The sequence below is a fragment of the Protopterus annectens genome, chromosome 1.part0 (genome assembly GCF_019279795.1).
Source record: "Protopterus annectens isolate FY-2018-M chromosome 1.part0, PAN1.0, whole genome shotgun sequence".
In the NCBI taxonomy this organism is placed as follows: Eukaryota; Metazoa; Chordata; order Ceratodontiformes; family Protopteridae; genus Protopterus; species Protopterus annectens.
Window position 1 is genome coordinate 43,275,849 of NC_056725.1, and position 7,500 is coordinate 43,283,348.

Here is a 7,500-nt window from a genome sequence, read left to right on the forward strand (position 1 = left end):
GTGTGGGTGACATTTTGTGTGTTTGTAGAGGGTGTTAGTCTCTCTTTTCATTCTGATCTCATAGAAAAAGGTTCATATATTCTGTCCCTCAGTCCCCTCTCTGTTTTCCCTATGTAAAAACAGGGTCAGAACATAAAGTGCACAATATACCACCTTTGTTGTCCAACGACTGAGTCCGTTTCTTAGAGCAACCACCTGGTTGTTCAAGCAATTTCATGGCACACCAGAATATTGGGGCAGTAGGGGCAACAACCACACTTTTTCATCCACATAAATTCAGAATGTTGCTTATGTTGGTGTTTGGACCACCTGTGTTCTAATATTGTTTTCAAATTCCTGCCCCTTTTGAACACCACTTGTGTCAAGTGCATTTACGGTCAATGCTAATATTCATGCATTGTGTGATGAACAAATTGACCAGAGAGAGGATGCGATGGATGATTTCTTGGAGGAGGAAAATGAGGACTATTTTTTAGAACATGGGACCACTCCAGTTCTCTGGAGGTCAGAAAGGATCAGGAACTGATACTCCACTTAGAACAATCAATGGAACAATAGGAATTTTCCCAGGCAGAACTCGAATACAACACAACAAAATTGGAGAGGAGGAACCAGAAGACATAATGGGCACCAGAATTACAAGAAGTGGAATTAAGTCCACACCCTGATGTTACTACATGTGTGCTAGCCCCATGCACCACAGTCTCATTCCAGAAAATTAAATTTCATGGTGATGCTTCAAAATGTGGGATCAGCCCTGCAACTATTAAGGATATCCAGCACTTATAATCTCCCAATCCACCCTGTGATTAACTGTTTTGAAAAAAATCTGTGAGTTAGATATTCGCAACTTGGCACGTTTGGATGGCAAGGTAAGAAAACATACTTTGAAATACAATCTTTCTAGAGAAGAAACAGTGAGATTAAATTATTTACAAAGCAACAAAGAAATCAGGACCATGCAAACTGACAAAGGGAGGAATTGGTCGTGATGAATGTGTGTGACTATAATATGAACACGAAGTCCATTTTTGCATCTGACACCTATAAGGAGGTGTCTGTGAATGAGTGCAATGTTGCATACAATAGAATAAAGGCAAATCTAAATTACTTATTTATTGACCAAAAATCTCGATTGATGATTATAACTATGCAAATGTGATGCATCCTAAGATCCCTCACATGTTTGGTTTTCCCAAGATACACAAAAACAAAGATCAACCACCTATGTGACCAATTGTTGATGGCCGTGGTTCTATAATCCCCACCGCTTGGCCAAATTTGTGGACACTAGATTAAAAAGTTTGGTTACCCAAGAGCCACTTTTGCAGTGATTTGTGGGAATTTTTACAAAAATGAATGAACTTCCTTCCAAGACACACACACTTTTATTACTGTGGATGTCAAGGACATGTATTCTGGTATTCCCCATGACTTAGGACTGGAATGGTTTTCTGAATTTTTGATGGAGAAGAATATCCCACAAGACCAAATTAATGTTTATGTCAATTTATTAGAGATTGTACTGAGAAATAATTTTGTTAAATTTGGAGGTGATTTGTTCTTACAACAAGCAGGGGTAGCCATGGGTGCAGCATGTGGAGGTATTTTGCTAACATTATTATGATACAGTAGGAGAAGAAGTTCTTATTTAAGTCCCCTTTTTTGCACCATGTAGATTCTACTCACACTTTTTGGATGATATTTTCATCCTGTGGGATGGTAAAGCTCACGACATCTCCCATTTTCTGGCATATATTAATCAAACAACAGAGTTTCTTGCATTTACCTATGAGAGTAATGAAGTGAACATAGCTTACCTGGATATATGGTTAGTCAAGGACAACTCAAACAGAAGATTCACCTCCAAAACTTATAGGAAACCCATGTATTCGAACAGTTTTCTCCATTTTGACAGTTTGCGCCCTATAACACAGAAAAGGGCAGTGGTCAAGGGCCAGTTTGGGATGAGTGCATATCGGTGAAAAACATGTTTTTAAAACATGGCTATCATACAAAATTTGTAGACAACTTGATGCTAGAAGTGATCAATAAACATGAGACTCATCATTTTGTGTCAATTATGCAAGGACCTTGTGTGACCAACAATGGAAGTCAAGAAGTCCTAGATGGTTGGGATACTACATCAATGCTACCCATGGCTGAGACCACAAACGCAAACACAAAGACCTTCACGAATTCTTTTATTACAATCTATTCTACTGAAGGTCTCTCCATTAAATCAACTCTGGAAAATAATTGGTGTCTTCTACAAGAGAATACCATGTGTGATTATGTGGGGCAGGATCCACGAGTGGTGTTCAAAAGGGGCAGGAATTTGAAAACAATATTAGAACACAGGTGGTCCAAACACCAACATAAGCAAAATTCTGAATTTACGGGGATGAAAAAGTGTGGTTGTTGCCCCTACTGCCCCAATATTCTGGCGTGCCATGAAATTGCTTTGAACAACCAGGTGGTTGCTATAAAAAAACAGATTCAATTGTTGTACAACAAAGGTGGTATATTGTGCACTGTGTATGTTCTGCCCCTGTTTTAACATAGAAAAAATGGAGAAGAGACTGAGGACAGAATTTATGAACATTTGTATGAAATCAGAAAGAAAAAAGAAACTAATGCCCTCGACAAACACAAAAAATGTTACCCACACCACACGTTCAAATTTTGTATTATGGAACAAATGCTTTCCAACACATACTATTTTGATATATATATATATATATATATATATATATATATATATATACATATATATATATATATATATATATATATATATATATATATATATTTATATATATATGTATCTATATATATATAGAGATAGATATATATATATATATATATATCTATACATACATTGGGTGGCAAAAGCCAGGGTACCTTTTTGGCTGGGCTTATATAGGCCCTAGGGCTAATAGCCTAGTACCTACCTATATACATATATGTGTATATATATTTGTGTCTTTCGGCTTTTCCCGGTTAGGGATCACCACAGCAGAACTCCGGTCTGCTAATGATTGGCAGTAGAGTCTTACATGCTGGCTTGCCGGGCCTAACGCACAACCTTCAATGAAGGAATGCTCATTCACGCATGTCGTTACACAGAAGACGCTCTAACTGAGAATTGAATGGGCAACGTCTAACTGTGAGGCGACAACGCTACAGCAGCACCACCACCGCAGTTTTAATATATATATATATATATATATATATATATATATATATATATATATATATACCTATACGGTACCCCTTCACAAGATCGAATGGATGGAAGCTCGAAATTCATAATCTCGAGACTAGAATCTCGAACTTCCATTCACTCAAAATTGTGAATGGGAGCCTTAGCTTTAAAAAAATAAAAAGTTAACTTACCTTATTGCAGGGGGCCAGGTCCCCCTGCACACTAGCAGTTTAAATGTGAATGTTCTGTGACCACACTATAGCGGAGGAATGGGAAATCTTCCATTTTGCGCTTACACGTATATTTCCCTTTCTTCACTATAGTGCGATCTTGGACTAGGTATATTTAAGTAGGGGGGCTGTGGAGGGTGAATCCCCCCTGCGAAAACATTTGAAAGATGTTAATTTTTTTTTTCCCCGTTCATATGGTCGAGTTTCTCTAAATTGGAGATTCTGGTTTTGAGTTTATGACTTTCAAGTTTAGAGAAATTCGATCATATGAAGGGGAACCATATATATATCTATATATATATATATATATATATATATATATATATATATATATATATATATATATATATATGGGTCCACTTTATAATTTCAAAACACTGAAATCTTGAATTTCAGTATTCCAAAAGCACAAAGTCAAAAATTCAACCACAACTCTCAAACTCGAAAACACACAACCGCAAAATTCAAAATCCTGTACTCACGCTACACATACAGTACACGCATAAACATACACAAAACTCCCCTCACAATCAAACAAACTAAACTACATATAAGCAGGGGAGCTGAATTTCGCACTTCTGCCGGTTTCAGTAATGTAAGTATTCAACTTTGTAAGTTCAAAATATTGAAATTCGGGATTTCAGTATTTCGAATTTACAAATTGGACCCATATATATATATATATATATATATATATATATATATATATATATATATATATGTGTGTGTGTGTGTGTATGTGTGTGTGTGTGTGTTTTATATATTTTTCCTTGTTTGCAAATTTTGTCAATTGAATTGACTCAGTGCTACATACTGTGAATTTCTTTGTGGTGGCTGCTTTAAGATGATGCTTCATTTCCTGTGGGTTTGGCGGTTATGTGATTGAACACAAAAAGTACAAATTGTGTGTACATCCAGCAATGTTTATCTGATGAAGTTCATGTATTTTTGTGAACAAAAGCACTTATCTCTCATAGTTTTAAACAAGTTTTTATTTCAAAAAGTTTCTAGATTAAAGTTCTTCTGGATTTTACCTGCAGCAGTTTGTTTCCTTGGGTCTTCCACTTGTGTTTTAATCTTGATCCTGAAAAGGGACTGTATGTTCAGTTGATCTACCTGGTTTACAAATAGGATTTATGTATATCAACAGGCCTCTGTGTGTAGTATTACCCATGATAGCTTGAAGTGCAATATAGAATGCCTTCTAGCAGTGTAATACATCCAGATTATATAGTTTCATGAAGTAGCCATCAGGATTACACAATTCCCTGGCTACACAGTTATACTATTTGGTTGCATATTGGATTAATTACTGGCTATAACATTCACCCAAGAATAATATGGGCATTGCAGGCATGCCCATCATAGAGATGACATATATATCCTTCCTGTGACCTATTAGTGCTTTCCATCCAATGGAAAATGTGTTAATCCATAAAGTAATTACTTGGAAAGAAAGCTGTCTGCTATTACCTACAAGCTTTTCTGAGTCAGACATGAGCCGATATGAAAACTATTAGTAGCCAGATACAACTGGAAAGATGGATAATTAGCAGTGTTTACACAGAGTCCTTATAAATAAGTGCTGAAAAAAATGAAGGTATATGATTGTACTACAATTAAATGTAGGTAATACCACAATACATTACAGCTTTAAGTGCTATACAGCACAGTCTGCATATATAATGTCATGAAAGTAGAAGGATTTATTGTTGGTCAATGAAGCAATACACTTTCTTCAAAGTTGACAATTCATAACCATAAAGTGGATTTTGTTATATGGATAAATCCATAATCATGAATTATATGACGCTTTATGAATAAAGAAAACATATCTATGCAAATGATAATGTCTTTTACAAATGACGCATCTCTACAGAGAAATAAAATTCATATGTTCTACAATTTTACTTACGTTCTGCAAATAAAAGAAAAATGTTAACCTACATTATAGTTGTGTAATTGTTACTTGTACAATGCAGGAACTGTCAGGTTTGGATCAGAGTTCTTCCTCTGGCTTTGTATCAAAGATGACATTGAAAAATGAAATATAGTTCTCACCTGCTGAAATTTTTAGCAAGTGTGTTAGCTTTATGTTTTTGGTCCTCTTCACCACTGTGGACTTTTAGTGTATGAATGTCATATGTCTGCAAAGAAATGCATTGTGGTTACATTTCTGTTTTATGCATTGTACATACAGACCAAAACAAACATTATCATTTAATTTACTAATACCAGCAGCTTAAAATACAAATGACATCTTTTAACATGTAATTAATTCAATGTTGTTTAAGGCTGCATGAGTGTGCTGTCCATCCACATTAGTGCATACTGGAATGCTTAAATGCAAATCAAGACATTACACATAGTTACAGTTCAACTAAAGATTGTATGCATTTTAAAAAATATGTTTTCAAAAAATTTGATAACAAATTAACACTTTATGATCTTTTTAAGTGGGTCTTTTTTTTCTACTGGACATCTTGTTTTGCTGTCACCTTCACATCTGTATAGTATAATTGATAGTGATGTAATTTGTGACAGCTGCGCAAAGACAGTTCTCACTATACTTGCTCTTATTATGCAATGCAACCCTAGTGATTCTCCAGCCAGGATCATAAAGGTATTGAAGGTGTGTTGTCATGTCTTTACAGTGAGACATGCTCTCCTAATTCTTTGAGGAACTCTAGCAAAGTGTACACATTGCTACATTTTCACTGTACGCCTGCTGACATAGTTGCTTTTATGCTACTCTGGAACATCTCTGATTATCTCATTCTTGCTCCTTAGCAATCACCTTCATGACTGCTCTGACAGTGAATGACCTCCTGCCTAGTGAACATCTTACTAAGATTTCCAATAAGGTATGTTTGTTCTACACAATGAAAAAACCTATAGCCTCCTCATCTGCAGTAACTTGGAGTCTAACATGTCTGTAGGGCATCAGTTTGAGAAAGGTTGACTAAGCACGCCTGTAGGACATCCGCTGGAGAGAGGTAGAGTAGGGACATCAGCAGTCAGCAGTACATTGAAACTCTAGGTCTTTCCTAAATGCATCTTGCAGATCCAGTGCCTCAGGTTTTCTCTGCAGATTACCACAGTAGTGGTAGTCACAGCATTTCACAAATGCATCTACAACACTACTTGCAATGTTTCTAACTGCTTAATACTTGTAGTCACATATCACAATCTGAGGATGATTAATTACATGGCAGTCTTCAAAGAGTTTGTATATGTAATAGCACATCTGTTATAGGTTTGGAGTGATTTGTTTTTCAGCACAACTACATAAGCATAGCATTGGATGTATATTTGGAATCTGTCTCACGCATAGCATAGGCAATGTATAACTGCTGGCATGAACAGCCTTTGCTCAAATATGTTCCATCAGAGATCCATATATTGCAAGAGTACGAGTCTTCTGTGTTCCACACAAATGGTATGACTGTCATGATGATGTCTGTACTTCCACTCAGTATTGACATATGACCATAGAGTGGGATTAAATTTGTGTACAGAAATAGATGTTTTACAATCAGCAAGCAATGCAGGCCATCTAGTCCTACCCTAACCCTTCATCTGGATGGCATAACATCAGTCATGGTTTCACGGGTACCACCTATACAATTGGAAACAGTGAGACATGGTGGGTCATGAGTCACTTCTGCGCTATAGCTAAGCCTAGATAAGGTCACATATCTTTCTGAAATTCCAGCATATGAAGCACAGAAGTATATGTTGCTTTTAAGTATATTATCACCCTGTGCCACCACCTCTGTTACAGTATGTCCTTTGTACTCTTTGGTCAATTTATTTTGACATGCTTTTGATGGTCCATCATGTACAGGTAACCACCTACATTGAGCATTGCCTGTTACAGTCACTATCTGGTGGCAGAAGGTGATTTTCACTGAATTCTTGTGGTAGTGACATTTGTTCAGTGTTATCTATGTCTTTAATACAGTAACAGACACTAACAACAACACATTTGTGTCTCCTGGAGTGTTAAGAGCAACCATCCAGTGATTTCTCATCATTTCTGATGGCTTTGCCTACGTGTTA

At 36.3% G+C, this 7,500-nt stretch overlaps 1 protein-coding gene across 4 annotated transcripts in view; it reads right to left on the reverse strand.

Moving 5' to 3' along the window:
- Positions 1 to 7,500, reverse strand: part of LOC122810216 (kinesin light chain 1-like) — a 2,247,025-nt gene that overhangs the window by 1,726,925 nt on the left and 512,600 nt on the right. For 3 of the 4 annotated variants that reach the window (XM_044081914.1, XM_044081756.1, XM_044081836.1), the window contains 2 exons: positions 5,500 to 5,585; positions 1,821 to 1,926 (listed from right to left, as the gene is read on the reverse strand). The gene's annotated coding sequence lies outside the window, so the exon portion shown is untranslated. The remainder of the gene's footprint in view (positions 1 to 1,820; positions 1,927 to 5,499; positions 5,586 to 7,500) is intronic. The other variant, XM_044081987.1, reaches the window with a different exon arrangement.